This window comes from Chinchilla lanigera, unplaced genomic scaffold, assembly GCF_000276665.1.
Source record: "Chinchilla lanigera isolate Chin_1 unplaced genomic scaffold, ChiLan1.0 scaffold00007, whole genome shotgun sequence".
Taxonomy (NCBI): domain Eukaryota; kingdom Metazoa; phylum Chordata; class Mammalia; order Rodentia; family Chinchillidae; genus Chinchilla; species Chinchilla lanigera.
The window spans coordinates 20,370,091-20,386,511 of NW_004955408.1; the positions used below are offsets into that span (position 1 = coordinate 20,370,091).

Below are 16,421 nucleotides of genomic sequence, written 5' to 3' on the forward strand. Positions count from 1 at the left end.
GACACATAAATGCAGTTCTGAATGGCCCTCATGCCCCAGTCAATAATGAGCCTGGTATGTGGAGAATCTTTCCACCAAAGTTGTTTCTTGGCTTCTAATGACAGTTCTCCCTTATTCTATCTTTTACCTCCAGATTAAATATAAATGTTGACTTTCACCTGACACTCCACATTTATCCCTACAGATAGCTCTCCTACCCTTTTTGAGTAATTGAACTGCAAAGTGTGAGAAAGGGTAAGGAGAAATTCATTCATCATCCTCCCTTACCCCTTACCTATGATGCATACCAGCTTTCTGTTGCTGTTAACAAATTATCACCATTTAGCCACTGAGATCGTGCCTATTGATGATATCATGGTTTTCATGGGGCATCGTAGTGAGGCATGATTCTGTAGAGTTCCTAAGAATTGAAATTAAAATATCAGCAAAGCTGCATCCTTTTTTTGAGCTCTGGGAAAAAAAATATAGCTCTTTGGATTCTTGGAGAAGAATCTGGATTTTTAGATTTGGATTTAGATCCTGGTGGTTGTGAGACTGAAATTCTCATTTCTTTGGCATAATGGCATATTGGATCCTTCTCATTCTTGCAAACTCTGCAACTTCTTCTTTGGCTACTTTTATTTGCCTTTCTATACTGTTTTCAGCCAACTGAAAATTCTGCTTCTAAGGATCTAGGTGATCACATTGGACCTACCAAAATAATTCCATTTGACCTATATTAAGGATAAACATTACTAATCTTAATTCTATCTGAAAAGTCTCTTAGCCAAGTAACACATTTGCTGACATGACATCAGATGTGAAGGTAATGAGGAACGAAATTCTGCCTACCAGACCTACTTAGACGGATGCACATTGCTTCATCTTGATTTTGATTTCAGCCTTTATCCAAGTCAGTGCTGAATTCATCATCATTCCCTACACCTTTGAAAATGTCTCTGCTTTTTGCTCTTTCATTTTTCTCCCCTTCCAGTCTATTGTCTTACCTATGATACCTTATTATCTCTGCCTACCTTTTTCATTAGAAAAAGTCTCATGAGGGGAGGTACTATATGCTATTAGTGTTTGAATCCCCAGAACCCTATTGTAGTTTCTGTTTCAGTGCTAGGGAAGTGGATGTTTTAATCTCCACCTGAGAGAACCAGGCATGTCCCAAATCCCATGGAAGACACCTTAGGCAGCTACTATGTCGTAGAAGAAATGCCTATTTTAGAATTTTAGTTCTAAGTTTTGCCCTCTAAGCTATCTTACAAAAGTCACTTTTTTAGTCCATTGCTTTTTCTTTTGTAAAATGAGGTATTCAAAATAGTTGATGTTTCCCAATCTTTTCACTGTGATTATAAACATCTTTTATTTTAACCTTTACTTTACCCATATTTGGAAATATTTTAACACCAAAGTGTATTTATTCCACATTATATAAATTTCTCCAATATTTCAAAATCATCTAGCCCTTCATGACACACACAGTTGAAACATTTGATTAGTAGTAACTACCAGTGGTGTTACTGTGGCTTGAGATGATTGTTAACCAAATTTTTAAACACTGTGAAATAAATTTTAAAGATAAATAAATAAATAAGGTAATATCTCTAAGAACGATGTAGAGACAGAATGGAGGCTTTAAACAAGACAATCTTGTACTGGGAAAAAATTTGTATCAATATATAAGTAATTAGATTTTAATATTTAAGAAATACAAGGCAATACTTTTAAGTTTCCCCCCAGCACCCTACAATATCTATGAACCATGAGCTTGGAAGACCTAAAGGTTTGTTCCAGTTCTAAAGCTTTATCATTAAGTCTCAGCCTACATTCCTTTCATCTTGCTGGGCCATTGGTTGAACGTCCCCATGGCCTGCAAATTGCCCTTGTTACTCATGGCCTATAAAGTCTGAGTTCAGACACCTGTGGGAGGCAGCATAAAAGCATGGGGCCAGCCTAAAACATGAGATTGTTGTTATAAAACAATTTTTAAAAATATCAACAAGGAGTTTAGTTTTTTAAAATCTTGTATGGACCATAAAATATACCTCTGCAAGCCAAATAATGTCTGCAGACTTGGAGTTAGGAGTTAGTTGTACGTAGGGGCTGGCAATAATTCAGAGTCTTTTCTGCGGCAGACACGATTCTCCAATAGTGGGCACTTACCTTCCTCATCTTTCAGTTTCCTTGTAATAAAATGAGACAGCATGCACAGGAGGGTGCTTTCTTAACTGTAAAGGGTTCCATAACTTTCTTAACTGTGAAGGGTATAGTCTTGTTTTAGCTTTTCATTGTATTCATGGTATTATTTTATAATATGTGATCAATGTATGCAAGAAATTTCAATTCTAATAAAGGTGTTTGTGTGGGGGGTGTATGTACATACACGACAGAGAGACACAGAGAGGAAAAGGGAGAGAACCATGTAAGGGAGGAAAAGAAGGTCTAAAAAAAGATGAATTCATACACAAATTCTGAATCCTTTGTAGGCATTTTATGTTTTCTTTGATATTCATGACGAACGCTTATTCTCTGCAAAGATATGACTGTCTAAGGTAAACTGACATGGTTTAATGTCTATTTCAACCATTCTCAGCTAATAGTAGATGGCTCAGCCCTTAGACAGTTAGAGTAAAATACTCTCTCTGAGGTACCACATCCTGGGGAGAAAGCAATTGAATGGTCTCATAAATTTGAACTGCTAACTTAGCAGTGAGAAGTGCTATAAAATAAATAATTCAGATGTGCACCAAAGAACACTAGAACCACATGAACATAATCAATGTTTTCTTAAGGCACAAAGAACACATATATCTCCTTAGGATTTAGATTATAAATCTGCTTATTTCAGTATATTGGCACGAGCTGGAACTGTTTTAAAGGTTTTATTTAAGAAGATGTAAAGTAACTTAGATTTTGTTTGGCTTTCTTTGACAGATTGTCTTCTTTCTGAAATTAGTGTAGTTTAACACAAGTTAATGAGGATCTTCATGTTTTACCAGGTTTGGGTTCATCTGTGTCTTGAGAGATACCTTGTTTCATGAATCTTGTTTGTTTCTGATGCCAATAAACACATATGATTATAACAACATTTAATGGAACATTTCACTTATATTTTGGAAACTCTTTTGACTTGACTTTCTGTTCTATTCATATTCTTGTTCAAAATGCAGTTGAGATGACTCGGTAGAGATTTCTCTGATCAGTGGGTAGCAGGGAAGACTGAATATAGAGCTTCTAATTCTTTATGGGAGTCAGCTGGAAGAATCAGGAAAACATGTTCCTTCAACTTAACTCTCTTCTTAACTATCTATGTTTCTTCTGTGCTTGATTTGTGACAGCCAGCCATATTGTTTGGCATCTTGATCAGATTAAGCCTTTTGCATTTTCTTTCCCTTATGCATATCAAGAACATGATGACAGTGTGTACTTCACAGTTCTGTTATGAGAAATTAATGACATGTTAGCTGGTGGATGGAAGACACTTAAACTTTTACCTATTTTAATTAATATTGTTCTTCCTCAACTTATGTTAATAGAATGATTAATGTTTCTAATTCAAGGCACCTAATGATTTTTATACTATCTTCTCTTCTCCTTATATAATTCATCCAATTCTTTTGAAGTACCAGAATTTGAAATTTCACCTTCCTCAGAGTCCAGCAGAAATCTCATTTGCTACAAGGAAACAACAGGAGAAAAAGCAAGGTCAGATATTCTGGGTAATGCCTCACCCTAATAAGGTTCAGTAAATACTTGCTTCTCTTCCCTTATCCGACGATTTCAGTCTCAGTGGTCACAAAATTAATGTGGCATTTAGCCATGCACTATTAATATTTACCTTTGTGCTTTGCTTACCTGGTAAAGAACAAACTTCTAGGAGTTTAAAGAAACCAGTGTCTTAATGTCTTAAGCTTCATGTAGTAAATAGCACAGGATGATAAATGCATAGGGTAAGTATTCCTTTTGCAGAATTCCTGGGGTGTATAAAATTTCTTTTAGGTTTTGAAATATTTATATTTGAAATATTTATTTATTTTCAGTTAGATACTTTCCAGATGGAATCAAAATCTAAACTCAGAGTTCTTCCATTTATGTTTCATGTACAGCATAGCTAAGTACATAGCTTGATGGTCATTGTAGGGAATGTTTTTAATAATTGCGTATGTTTTTGATGGTGTGGCCTGCCCTATGGTGTCAGTTGTAGAATGTTCCACTTGTCCTGTCATATCTGTGCTCCAAAAGTTTCAGACTTTGAAGTGTTTTGGATTTCATGTTGACTCTGAGTAGGGATGCTCAGTATGTAACAGGTGGCTACATTTATTTAGTACATTGTGTGATTTATTTCACCGTGCCCACATGATAACTTCATAAAGGAGGTCTTAGTGTAAGTCCTACTATAGACTTTAGGATATTAAGATTTAGAGATGTAACTTTTCCTAGACCACACAGCTGATAACAGTTTATACAGGACTGTCACGAAATGAATTCACACTGGAGTCTATTTCTAGCCACCATGCTATGTTTTTTTCTTATAGGTGAAATAAATAAATAAGTAAATAAAAGCATTCATGTGAGAACCAACTGTATACAATAAAGCCAGTCTATTAGAAAATATGTCATACCTAAAAAATAAAGAAACATCTTTTCCCAAATTAATATTCATTCTTGCACTGCCAAATATCTCTCTGCACTTTTTACTGCCTTCTAAATACCTGCTTCTGTGTATATTTTTCTATCAAATTTGAGTGATATAATTCACACTCTGTTTTTAGATCATTGCTTTGGATGAGTACTGTGAAAAAAGTTGTGCTCAGCACAATAGAATTAAAAACAAAAAAGAATAGAAAAACAAAGGTTTTAGCTTCCTTTTCCCATATACTAATCACAGATAAGCGAATAATGTTTTTTTTTTTTTTCTTTGTTTTCGGTACTAGGAATTGAACTCAGGACTCTGCGCTTGCCAGGCAGGAGCTTGTGCCACTGAGCTATAACCCCAGCCATTAAGTGAATGATGATTAAACATAATGTGTAGACTGTGACCTGTGCTGTGGGTGCACACATATCTGTGACAACATTGTGGAACAGGGAGGGCTTTAGGAGGACTCTTGAGCATTAGAAGGCTAATATTACTTGTTTAATATTTTCTTGTCATCTGATTTATTTCTCCTTAAAAATAGTATCTTTCTCCAAATTCTGCTTTTGTTACTGATTTCTTAGGTCTTTCTGAAAAACATAGTACCTGTTGTGTGTAGCTTGTGACTAACATCAATTTAGTAAGGTTTTATGAACATTAAGTAATGATACTATTTCAATGGGAAAAAATGGATTTGGTATTTTGTAATCTCTCCATTGAGCTAACTCTTAAAGGATTCTGCAAAATATCACAAAGGCTTTTATGAGTTGATCTGGTTATCATCCATCATTGAAGTATCTATATACATCCAGAGAATAATCATTTATAATATACTGAGACATAATAGATACAGTAGTCCATAATATGTTTTCATAAAAGTACATTTATCATGTGCAGTGCTACTATGAACTGTACTTTGCTCAAGAATGAGATTTTCTTCCTATTCTCACCAGTAAGATAACCTGACAAGCAGTATTTCTTTTTTTTTGCACAAGTGCTAAATTTACAAATTAGCTCATATCCCAAAGACTACTGCCTCAGGGGGCAGTGGGTGTTCCTCTATATTTAGTGCCTTGCTAGAATTTATTATTGGCAGCTCTGTGCATTGACTGAATGATCATGATGAATAAAAGGTTATAGATTTCGTTCTCAGTTGAAGTAAAGGTAGCTAAGATTATACATTACCATAATATATGTAATATATGACATATCGACATGTTACATGTTTACCATTTACCTTCACTTTGCTAAAAACATGCACTGTTTCATCTTATTTTCTGTAACAACCCCTTAAAGGTAAGTTTTATTAATAGTCCCATTTTAGAGATGATAATACCAGAGGTATATGGAATTTATGTCCCCAAAGCCCAAGTTCTTAAACTTCTAAGAGTATAGTGCTCCCACACCTGAATCTCTTTTTCTAATAGCTTCAGACATTTATGTCTCATGGGAACACCAAGTTCTGTTGATTTGAACACAATAGGAGAGATTGCTTTTAGCTTCTTGGCTTCTTAGCTAGGAAGACTATATTAGAAATTATTCCTCAGTTCGGGTAGATGGGAGGGAAGAGAAGCAGCTCAAGTAAATGGCTTTCCTTGAACAGCTTGCTCCGATCAACAGACCTGTGGCTGCTGCTCCAGGTGAGAAGGATTCTTTTCTTACCAAGAGCAGCATACAGCGGCGGCAGCGGCCCTGCCATTCTTTGGGTCTCCATTCATTAGTAGTCAAGGTTTTCATTGTGCTCAGCAAAACAGTCACAGAAAATAAATGTGCCGCACAGATGGGCCCATAGAAAATCTACTTGATGTATTCTTGAAAATTCACAGCTAAATGACTTTGAAGAGATGGGGGTTATTGTGTCCATGATTAAAATGAGGTGTGGCATGAATCTTTCAGATACAACGCTGTCCTTTTAGAGCTTTTTAAGACTGATAAGGTGCAAACTGGTAGCTGGCCTCTAGCTCATGGATGTGCCATGGTTTATTGAATCATTCTCCTGGTGATGAAATATATTTGCAGTACATTTGGCTTATACAAAGATAAACTTAACAGTATAAAGTTAGTCTGCTTCATGATATATATGCTGAAGAACTCTCAATCAAGAATTATTCAGCTTGGGGTTCAAAACCTACAGGAACTTGATCAGTATTACATGGGACCACATTTACCACCCAAACCAGAATTTTTGAATAGTATCTCTATTGTTCATTAAAAGTGTTCTCCACCTCCTATGTACACAGGTAAAAAATCAGGAGTCTACACCTTTAACAAGTACCATAGGTTGCCCTTGAGACTAGTAAATCACATTTCATATGAGCTTAAAATCATGAAATGCAGATAAAGTTTTATTTTTGTCTATTTTCTTTTGTTGAGTACTGAGGATTGAACCCAGGGCCCTTGCTCAGAGCTATATCCACAGCTCTTTTTGAAGTTTTAAATTTTGAGACAAGGTCTTGTTATGTCACTCAGTTGCCAGGTTGGACTTAAACTTATGATCCTCCTGCCTCATTCTCACAGAATGCTGGCGTTACACAAAGTGTTCATTATTTACAAACTTTGAAGTAATATTCCTGCAAGTTACAAACAATCACAGTTAAGATTTGCAGACCAAATAAATTATGGACTTCACTACCATCTGATCTAGTTCAGTTGGTAATTTTTTAGTTAGTTTTCTGTGTCATTAAACAACATTTTTTTTCACATACAAAGAATGTTGGTAATTGTTATGTCATTCTAATGTTCACTATTTCTATGTATTTGTATATGTGCCATCATGGTAATCACTAAATGGTGTTTGTGTTCGTTTTCTTTAACAGAAATACTATTGACTGGGTGACTTATCAACAGCAGAAATTTATTTCTCACAGTTTTAGAAGCTGAGAATTTCAAGGTTGGTGTCTGATAGATGCTGGCTGTCTGGTGCATAGACAGCTGTTATCTTGCTGTCTTCCCAAAAGATAAACAGGCTAAGGAAGCTCTCTGGGGTCTGTTTTACAAAAAACATTAATACCATTCTTAAGAGCTCTGCTCATAAGACCGTATCAACTCCTAACACCACCCCATGGGTGACTAAATTTCACCATATGAATCTGGGGTGAGGCACAAACATTAGGCCCATAGTGAATGACAGTGCTGTAACTTGTGTTTTAAAATGCCTTTTAGAATTACTGACATTGAAAAGAAAGTTATACATGAGGACAGTTTTAGGAAAAATATCTAATAACCACCCATGTACCTTGTATTATAGTCTTAGAAAAGCTTCTATAAAAGATAAGAAATGACATGGAGAAAAGTAAAAGTAGAAATAAAACAAATATATGCTATTAATGGTTGTTGACCTATATTCCAACTGGAAAATTTACCTGGAGTCATGAAAGATTTGAATATATCAAGTCTTCAGGAATTGCAATTTGTATGAAAATTAGTTGCTTATGGACTAGAATTTAAAGATCACTACAATGCTGGTTATCAATTTTAGACAAATTTGGCCGCCACAATCAGTTCTGAAAGGTTTATTTGGATGCAAGTGAAAGAGTAGAGACAACTTCAGAATGTAAGGATGTGGAACAATAATGTTGATCAATGTAGGAGGACACATTTGTGTGATATTCTCAGGGGAAGACTTTCCCACTGTAGTCTCCATGGATGTCATTAATGCTTTTATAAACGCACTAGAGATGGGCAGATATGTGTTCCTGAACCAGTAGTATGCAAGCAGACTCTAAAATTGGGAAGTTTTGATTTGTAGCATCTGCCCATTCTCATGGTGCTCATACAACTACATGACTAATTTTAGGTGTCCATAGAAGTTAGAAAATTCTTGAAAATTTAATAATCAGCACATTCTAGTTGGTAGCAGTTATTTGCAGAATACCAGTGAAAGGATCTATAAGCATGAGAAAAATATACAGTTAATTCTCAATCGTTTTGTACAGTTACTCTTAGTCATAGTTACATTGATCATTTTTGCATGCTAATAAAACTGCCATTAATAAACCTCTCTCATTTTCTATAATCCAGAGGCACTCACTGTTAAGACTCACTTCATTATTTTTCTTAATCAGCTTTGTACCTTGTGTACACATTAGTATCACTGATAAAATAGTTTGTGCTAGATATCTTAATTCTCCAGCAACAGATGAAAAACATGGATGGGGCTTCCCATTAAGAGCAGATGACATTGTGATTTGATTAGCAGCACTGGAGTTAGATGGAGAGATTGGAGACTGACATTATATATGATGTCACATGGAATGGAGGGGCGAAGACTTTCTGGGACCTTTGACTGAATAACTTGGATTCCGCAAAAGAGATATAGTGGAACATAGATTTGTCTTATATTACAGAATAGATCTTAGCCAGGGGCTTTCCCCATATTGCCTTTTAGTGCAACCTGAGCAGTGTATTTTCCTCTCCTGATCTTCTCTATCCATAGTCCCTTGCCAGTCTCCTAGCTTGGACTTTGAGTACCTACCATCTCTTCAGAATATCTTTCTTTCTTCATCTTTCATAGAGTACACATTTCCCTCAAAGGATCCTTCATCTTATAGAACAAGATGGAAAAAAAGAGGTCTTTTTTTTCTAGAAGTTTTTTTCTCTCATTATGCCTCTACATCATTTCAAGATACAGATCAAATAGCAATTCCTCCTTCCTAATAATTCTAAGCCAACACAGCCACACTTTTCTCTGACTTCACAGTAGTTCGCAACTCTCATTTTTTGGAGATCACTTGAGATAAGTTTGAAAATTAATCATTTTTCATAACTTATGAAAGATTCTGAATTAATTGATGTAGGTTGGGTACTGATATGCTTCCCATAGAGGCTCTGGGTGACTCTTACATGTAGCCAGAGTTGAGAATTTCTACTGTATACCTTGATATCCTCTCTTTTTTTTTCTACAACTCAAAAGCAGTTCAGGCTCCACCAAGCATATAAGAGTCAGGACAGATCTTTTGGTAAAAAATAACTTTTGCTTTCAACTACAATGCCAGGGAGTTCCTGGGTGGGAACTATACTGAGCTGGTGCTCTGTGGGAAGGAAATCATTGGAAGAAGAATTTGAGAAGAATGAGAAACTAGCCCCTGAGATCTAGAATGATCTCGGAAACAAAAGCATTAACAGGGGATGCAATCCAATGTCTCCCGTTAAAAAGAAAAAAATGGTAGACAAGAGGCTTTTTCTGAGTCTGAAATGACTTTCCCAAGATCACTTAACCTATGGTTGAAGGTCCCAAAGATGAGCTAATGTCTTTAGAATGCATACACAGGACCGAAACATTTTACATGTGTCACCTTTTCTCTCCTCAGCTGTCATTGTTTTCCTCCTTTTTATAGCTGAATAATGTTCCATGGCATGGATACACTATGGCTGATTTATCTGCATTTTCAATGTAAAACAAACTTACTGATAAAGAACTTATGCATCATAATGTTCACTGTGTAGAGATTACAATTCAATGTATTTATACACTGGTTGCAACCATCAACATAGTTTAATTTTAGAAGAAATTCTATGACTCCCCCAAAAGCTATTACCAGTTAATGCTCACTATGTGATAGGAGATAGGTCCAAGTGTTATTTTGCTTACTAACAGGAGTAAGAGTGTTCAGCATCTCATTTATAGAAGAGGGCAGAGCCAGAAAACTTTATTGGTCATATTTCATTGTCCTAACTCCAAATTAAAACCAGTCTAAGGCAGGCATGGTGATACATACCTGCAATCCAAGCACTTGGGAGGCTGAGGCAGGAGGATCACTGTAAATTAGAGGCCAGCCAGGACTGCATAGTGAGAACTTCCCTCACAAAACAGTAACAAAATGTAAGCTCAATGTTGCTTCTACCTAGCCTCTGATAAGAAATTCAGTTCACACAAAAAGTAATTGGAAAAATTGTTTTGTTCAACTCATTTATAGGAAAGAGATGTTTGCACAGTTGTGCCTAATACTGGTTATTCAGTACTGGATGTCCAAAGATAGGTAGAACAAATGAATGATTGAATGATTCCTGGTGTTACTACAGTATGGCACTGACTTTACTTGTATTCTAGCTTTTGCCAGTGTTAAAAAAATTACTGGTGGAGCTTCCTAAAATTGCATATGCATGATTTCATAGAAAACTGAAAAAAATACAGTTTGTTTTATCTAAATAATGTGTTTGATAGTTAATTATTGCTATTAGTTTGGTCATTTAAAAATGTATAACATATATACATAGATTTATCCAATGGTCGATTCTTTTTGAAACATACTGAGCTTCAAATGTTAAAGGCTTTGTTAGAACCTCTTAATGAGTTTTGAAGAAAGAACCAAGAGTTCCTAATGTATTTTACTTATAATTATACCTTATGATTGTGTATAGAAAAGTAGGTGGCCTGAGTCACATATTTAGCGGGATCTCTTGGAGGTTTAATTACCCAGCACTGCCACCTAGCACCAACCGTACAGTCTTTTTTATTTTTATTTTTATTAAAAAAGAAGTGAGTTTTGTTAGTATATGAAATATTATTGAGAGGATCAGTCTGATCTTTTAAGATGAGTGGACTGAGATTACTTCAGGAAGTGTTTGTGGCAACTTCTAACCAACACTGTTTATTTGAAAGCCCTTGTGACTGGAAGTGAATTGGTGTCAAAGCAGAAAGGGATAGTGAGGGCTGCTGAGGAGTTGCAAATGTCAGAGCTGCATATTCATGAGCTGCAGGCACCTGTGGCTGGGCTGTGCCTTCTTCCTGTGGACTCTTGCTGCTGTAGTGCTCCAAAGGGCAATGGAGGGGGTTTCCAAATGGCACTGTTGTTTATTTGAATATTATATATAGTTTAAAGGTTACAATTCAATGACCAGACTGTCTATATAAGAAAGATATGAGTGGGAACGCACATGTAGAGCTGTTTCAGAGGAGACAAACACTGCTATCCTCCCTCATCAGAAGGCCAGCCAAGCCAGCACTGTCTGGGACTTGATGGTACCCAAGGGGAATCGCTTTGGTTAACAGGATGGATGAGTAGGTTTCCTGTGCCAGGCTGGGAAGAAGCCGGAAGTAAAGAGAAAGAAAAGTCTTTTGCCCCTGTCGGATTTCCACTGGCTGTCCCTCAGTGTGACGGACAATGTTATTGCAAGTTCAAGTCTCAGTCTTCTCAGTTCCCAAACTGTGCTTAAAAAAACACATCAAAACAAATCAATAGTATTTAAGAGGGGAAAACATAGTGCTTAGATTGATGCTTTACATAATGAGCCCTTTATGAGATGTAATGCCAACTGTTAATCAATAGACATGCCAGAACTGCCTCCAATACAACCTTGTAGAGTTTTTTTTAAATTAATCCTTATTAAAAATATTGACTTGTTGTGACTTGCTGGGGCTGCTCCTGGCTCTGTTTTTTATCCTAATTAGGAGGTTACACTCTACTGCTTAGGCTGCAGATAATAATGTAATGATAGTTGTCTTAAAAATCTGAGAATCAATATAAGATACTATCAAATTGTGCCAAGTGTCACAATTGTGAAAATTAATAGAGATTTTAAAAGCTTTACATAAGCAGGATTTTTTTTTCTTTCATTTTTTCCTTCTGTCTGTTTATGTCAAGTTTTTCCAGGATTAGATAAGTTCAAAACAACTCCCCAAATCCTTCCTCAATGTTGTATTTTAATATGCTACCTAACAAGGGAGCTGCCATCTTTCACAATGCATGTATGTAAGAGGATTCACTCTCCCAACTCCTCACATTTCTGAAGGCATTTGTGCCTAAAAAAGTGACAAAAATTCTACAATAAAAAAAAAATAGATTAACTGAAGATTTTAACGAGTGCCATTAATTGAAATATACCCAAAAAGTGAAAAAAAATAAAATAAATGATCCCTTGCCCAAGAGCTTCTGAATATGACAGTTGGGGAGAATGTAACAATAATGATAAAAATCATCATAGAGTTTAAATGGATAGCTATGTTATTAAATTTCCATAGGGAACACATGAATATTACTCTAAGTTCATGATCGATCTCAACCCAAGTGTTCCTTTCAGTCCCGGAAGGCCTGTACTATTAATATCCCTATTTCATAGAGAGGGCAATTGAGGTACAGAGAGTTTATTTGTCCACAACTGTATAAGAAGGAGCAGAATAGAAATTACCAAGCCAAGCCTCTAGTCTTCCCCAGTGTGTCTGTGCTATTAACCACTGTGATAATTGAGACCATCTGTCAAATTACAATCTCCTCATTTTGTGATTTAGGGAATTGGGTGGGGCCAAAACCATAGAGAAGACTTATCTCAAGACTTCGGCCAGTAGTAAACTGTGGGATACTCCCCGTGAACACGTATTACAAATCTTGATCCCTCCCAGCCTCCGTGTTGAAGTCGCTCTGACATGGGCTGGCGGGCGGTGCTGCTCCAAGCCCACGCGTTGCATGCTTCCCAGCCCCTCTGGCATCTGTGTTCCAGTCTCTCCTCGGCCAGCTCTTCACAGAGCCATTGTTCTTATGAAAATGAGGGAGGGGTGTTAATGGGAGGAAGCCCCACTGTTTAGCTCTATGTTTGTGAATAAGGAAAATGTTTTCCTTCTATAGCCTCTTTAGAGACAATTAAGCATTAGCTTTTGTCGGATGCTAAATTATGAGTGAATTTAGTTTAAAGTATGTGAACCATGCACCCTTTGAAATTTGCCTGAAAAGGCTCATTATAAAACTAATGCTATGAAAAAGCACTCCCTTTCAGATTAGGAAAAGCACCTGAATAGTTTTCATAAGTGGCTGCGCATCGTTTGAAAGCATTCTAGTGTTGCCTGAAACGCTTTCAACACACCTTTCAACTAAAAATTTCACATTCAGCATATCTGTAGTTCTACAAGATTTTCAATAATATTTAAATTGGTTAACTGTATTTCCTTTATATCTTTTTTAATGCTTTTATTGATTGGAGGTAGATAAACTTGATTGTGCATGAAATCTTATTTTTCCACACAAAGGAGATATGATTTGAGTGTATACAGAGAAAAACTGTACTCTTAGATGGGCAGGACCTCAGAAGTGCCAGGCTTTGGGTCAGACAGATATTTTGAGAGGCCTTTGAACTACGCTGAACAGACCCCAGTGTTTGCATTTTCAAAAGTCAGTGCTGTTCAAGAGGTCCTGGGTAATGCATCTTTCTCAAAGCTCCTGGGAAAATGATAAAACTCCTGAGTCTTTCTATGATAATCATAAATAGTTCTTTAACTCAGGATTCTGTTTTGTTTCTGCAACTTGATGGACACTGTAATTCCTCTAGCCAATAGTGTTCATCTTCTTAGAAGGAAGCCAGCCACAAAATTTGTGGAAGTTTCTAAACTATCCAAAAATATTGTAAAGAATACAGAATATTTTTTTTTTGTAAAATTACATTTCATAAGCAAAACCAAAGAGAGAGCTTGTTTTACTTTACTGCTCACATGTGTGAACCTATTGGATGATTACACTGTAAATAAGTCAGCGAGTGAAGCGGGAAGTGGCCGGAAGGACTGCATGCTCTTACAAGGTTTCTGTACGGTGTACAGGGAACATGAAAGATGGCAGGGGCATGAGACCTAGACAGGACTGCATCCAAATCTTAGATCTGTCACACGTTAGCTTTGTTGCCTTAAGCAAATTATACCACCTGTAGGAACCTGGATTTCTTCATCTGAACATAATCTGAGCAAAGGACCAAGAGTCTTGACCACATCTCTTTGCTCACTGCCTCCTGAGCATCTCACACATACAAGCATCTGCAGATGCAGCTCTGATCTGCATGGATGCAGCTGCTGCCCTTCTGAGGCTGAGTCTACTTGTGGCACTGAGTGAGAAGACCCATGTGAAGGCTGCTGCCTCGAAGGCCCAAGTAAGTGTGAAGAATGCAGGAAATGACCACAAAAAGAACCGCAGCAAACAAAAAGAGCAGCAAAAAACAACACAAAACAAAACAACACAACACAAAACAAAACAAAAAAGCAAAGAACAGAATGTTTTAAATTAAGGTGCTAAGGTGATAAGTGTTTATGCACTTTGTGCTTAGGCTCAACTAGGAAGGTGGAGATCAAGAAAACAGAACCACCAGGGCATTCTTATTTAAAAACAAACAGAAGAAATGATGTTTCCTTCCACACATGTGAGCCTATAGATGGCTAACCTCCACCGACTGTTAAGAGTTCAGGTTTTCCTTTGAAATCCCTATTGTAGTGTTCTTATAGGATCTAAGAAAAAACACATACCTGTGATAAGCAAACAATTTATACATTGCCAAACAAGTTTAGTGACATTTACAAGTTTAATTTTAGCAGCAGTGCTAAGCAACATGATGAAATACAGTAAAACACTAATTTTGCAAGTGAAGGAAGATAGCTTTATTCAAGTACGTGAATGGACTGAATATTGGAAGGCAGAAATTCAGCTCTTCAGGAATATTGTGCTTTAACACTAGCCTCTCTCTGCATCAAAATCTTTTGAATTAATTTCTCAGGTGAAAAGGATTTAGAAAAGATAGATTATTCAAGTGGTTATTTTTGAAAAGTTAAAATTGACCATCATTTCTGGACTTTGATTTCAAAGGCTGGTAAAGATGGTGAACATAGTGGAATATTTATTCAAATTTTAAATTTAACAAACAATTAAGTGCATAGCTCAAGTTTTTGGCATTTTGGCTATTTGATAAGTAGTATTTATTCCAATGTTAAAGCTAGCTAAAAACTATTTTCTAAGAAAAATAATGTCTCAAATGAAAGGAGCCTCCAAATTACTACCACAAATGAAGTTCTATCATCACGAGAACCTGTAAAAATTTAGAATTTTTTTAAAGATTACAACTATGTGTCTATGAAATGATAGTCAAGAAAATTCACCTGCCTTTGAATTATCAGTAGAAAATATTGACAGACCCATCTTTTATTTCAGTACATGGTTTTAAACTTTTTAAAAACTGTCACCCCAAACACAGTAGTAGAAAACAATATTGATGAAATACTACGAGCAAGACATTCGATCTCTAAAATTTTCTTCTCTGAATAATTGCAATGCTTTGACTCCTTGTAGAATTGCTATTTCAAAATTGCGATTTGTCATCACACTATCAGATACAACTGATGGAAACTTTAAGGAACAGCATCATAAAATACATTATTATCTGTGACACTGTAACTCAGGGGAAGAATTTGTCTACCATGGATGGCTAATAGTTTTCTTTATAATGATCAGTCAGTGTCTGGAAAAGTGAATTGCTTTTATTTTATGTACACTATGTAATACCTGTGTTTCTCTCTTTGCTTTGGCCACTAGGAAACACGGACCTAATATATCCATGGTCTATCTTAAACTTGGAACCAGCATGTGTGGGTCCTCATTTGTAAAGATTACCTCCATGCTTTTTGACCATTATTTATTTTCCACATTTGTTTTCCTTCAGCTTCAAGTCCTTCAATGATTTATTTCTTTTGTTTGAAGATTTTGAAATGTCCTTTAACTCTTTTACCCCAAAAGGCAGAATTAAAATTTATATAGTCATGTAGACACACATAAAAGTGTAGACATTTGACTTCCTTTCATTGCACATGCCGTATTTCATGTATGATTTAAATAATATGTGAATGCTATCACAAGTTTGGAAAAAAGAAAAATACTGCTAGTCATTAAAAAAGCCAAAACATCTTTGAGCAGGGTTTTAAATGGCTTTCAAATGTAGCTGCACATCAGAATCATCACCATAGATATTTTTAAATGAAGAATACTGGAGCAGGTACATCTGTAACAATTTTTTAATGTTAGATCTTGGGCAGGGTTCCTGCTATGTACACAGCTCTGTG

The 16,421-nt window shown here is 36.1% G+C and overlaps 1 protein-coding gene across 7 annotated transcripts in view; it reads left to right on the forward strand.

Moving 5' to 3' along the window:
* Tenm2 (teneurin transmembrane protein 2) overlaps nucleotides 1–16,421 on the forward strand; it is a 1,190,054-nt gene that overhangs the window by 219,868 nt on the left and 953,765 nt on the right. The window lies entirely within an intron of this gene.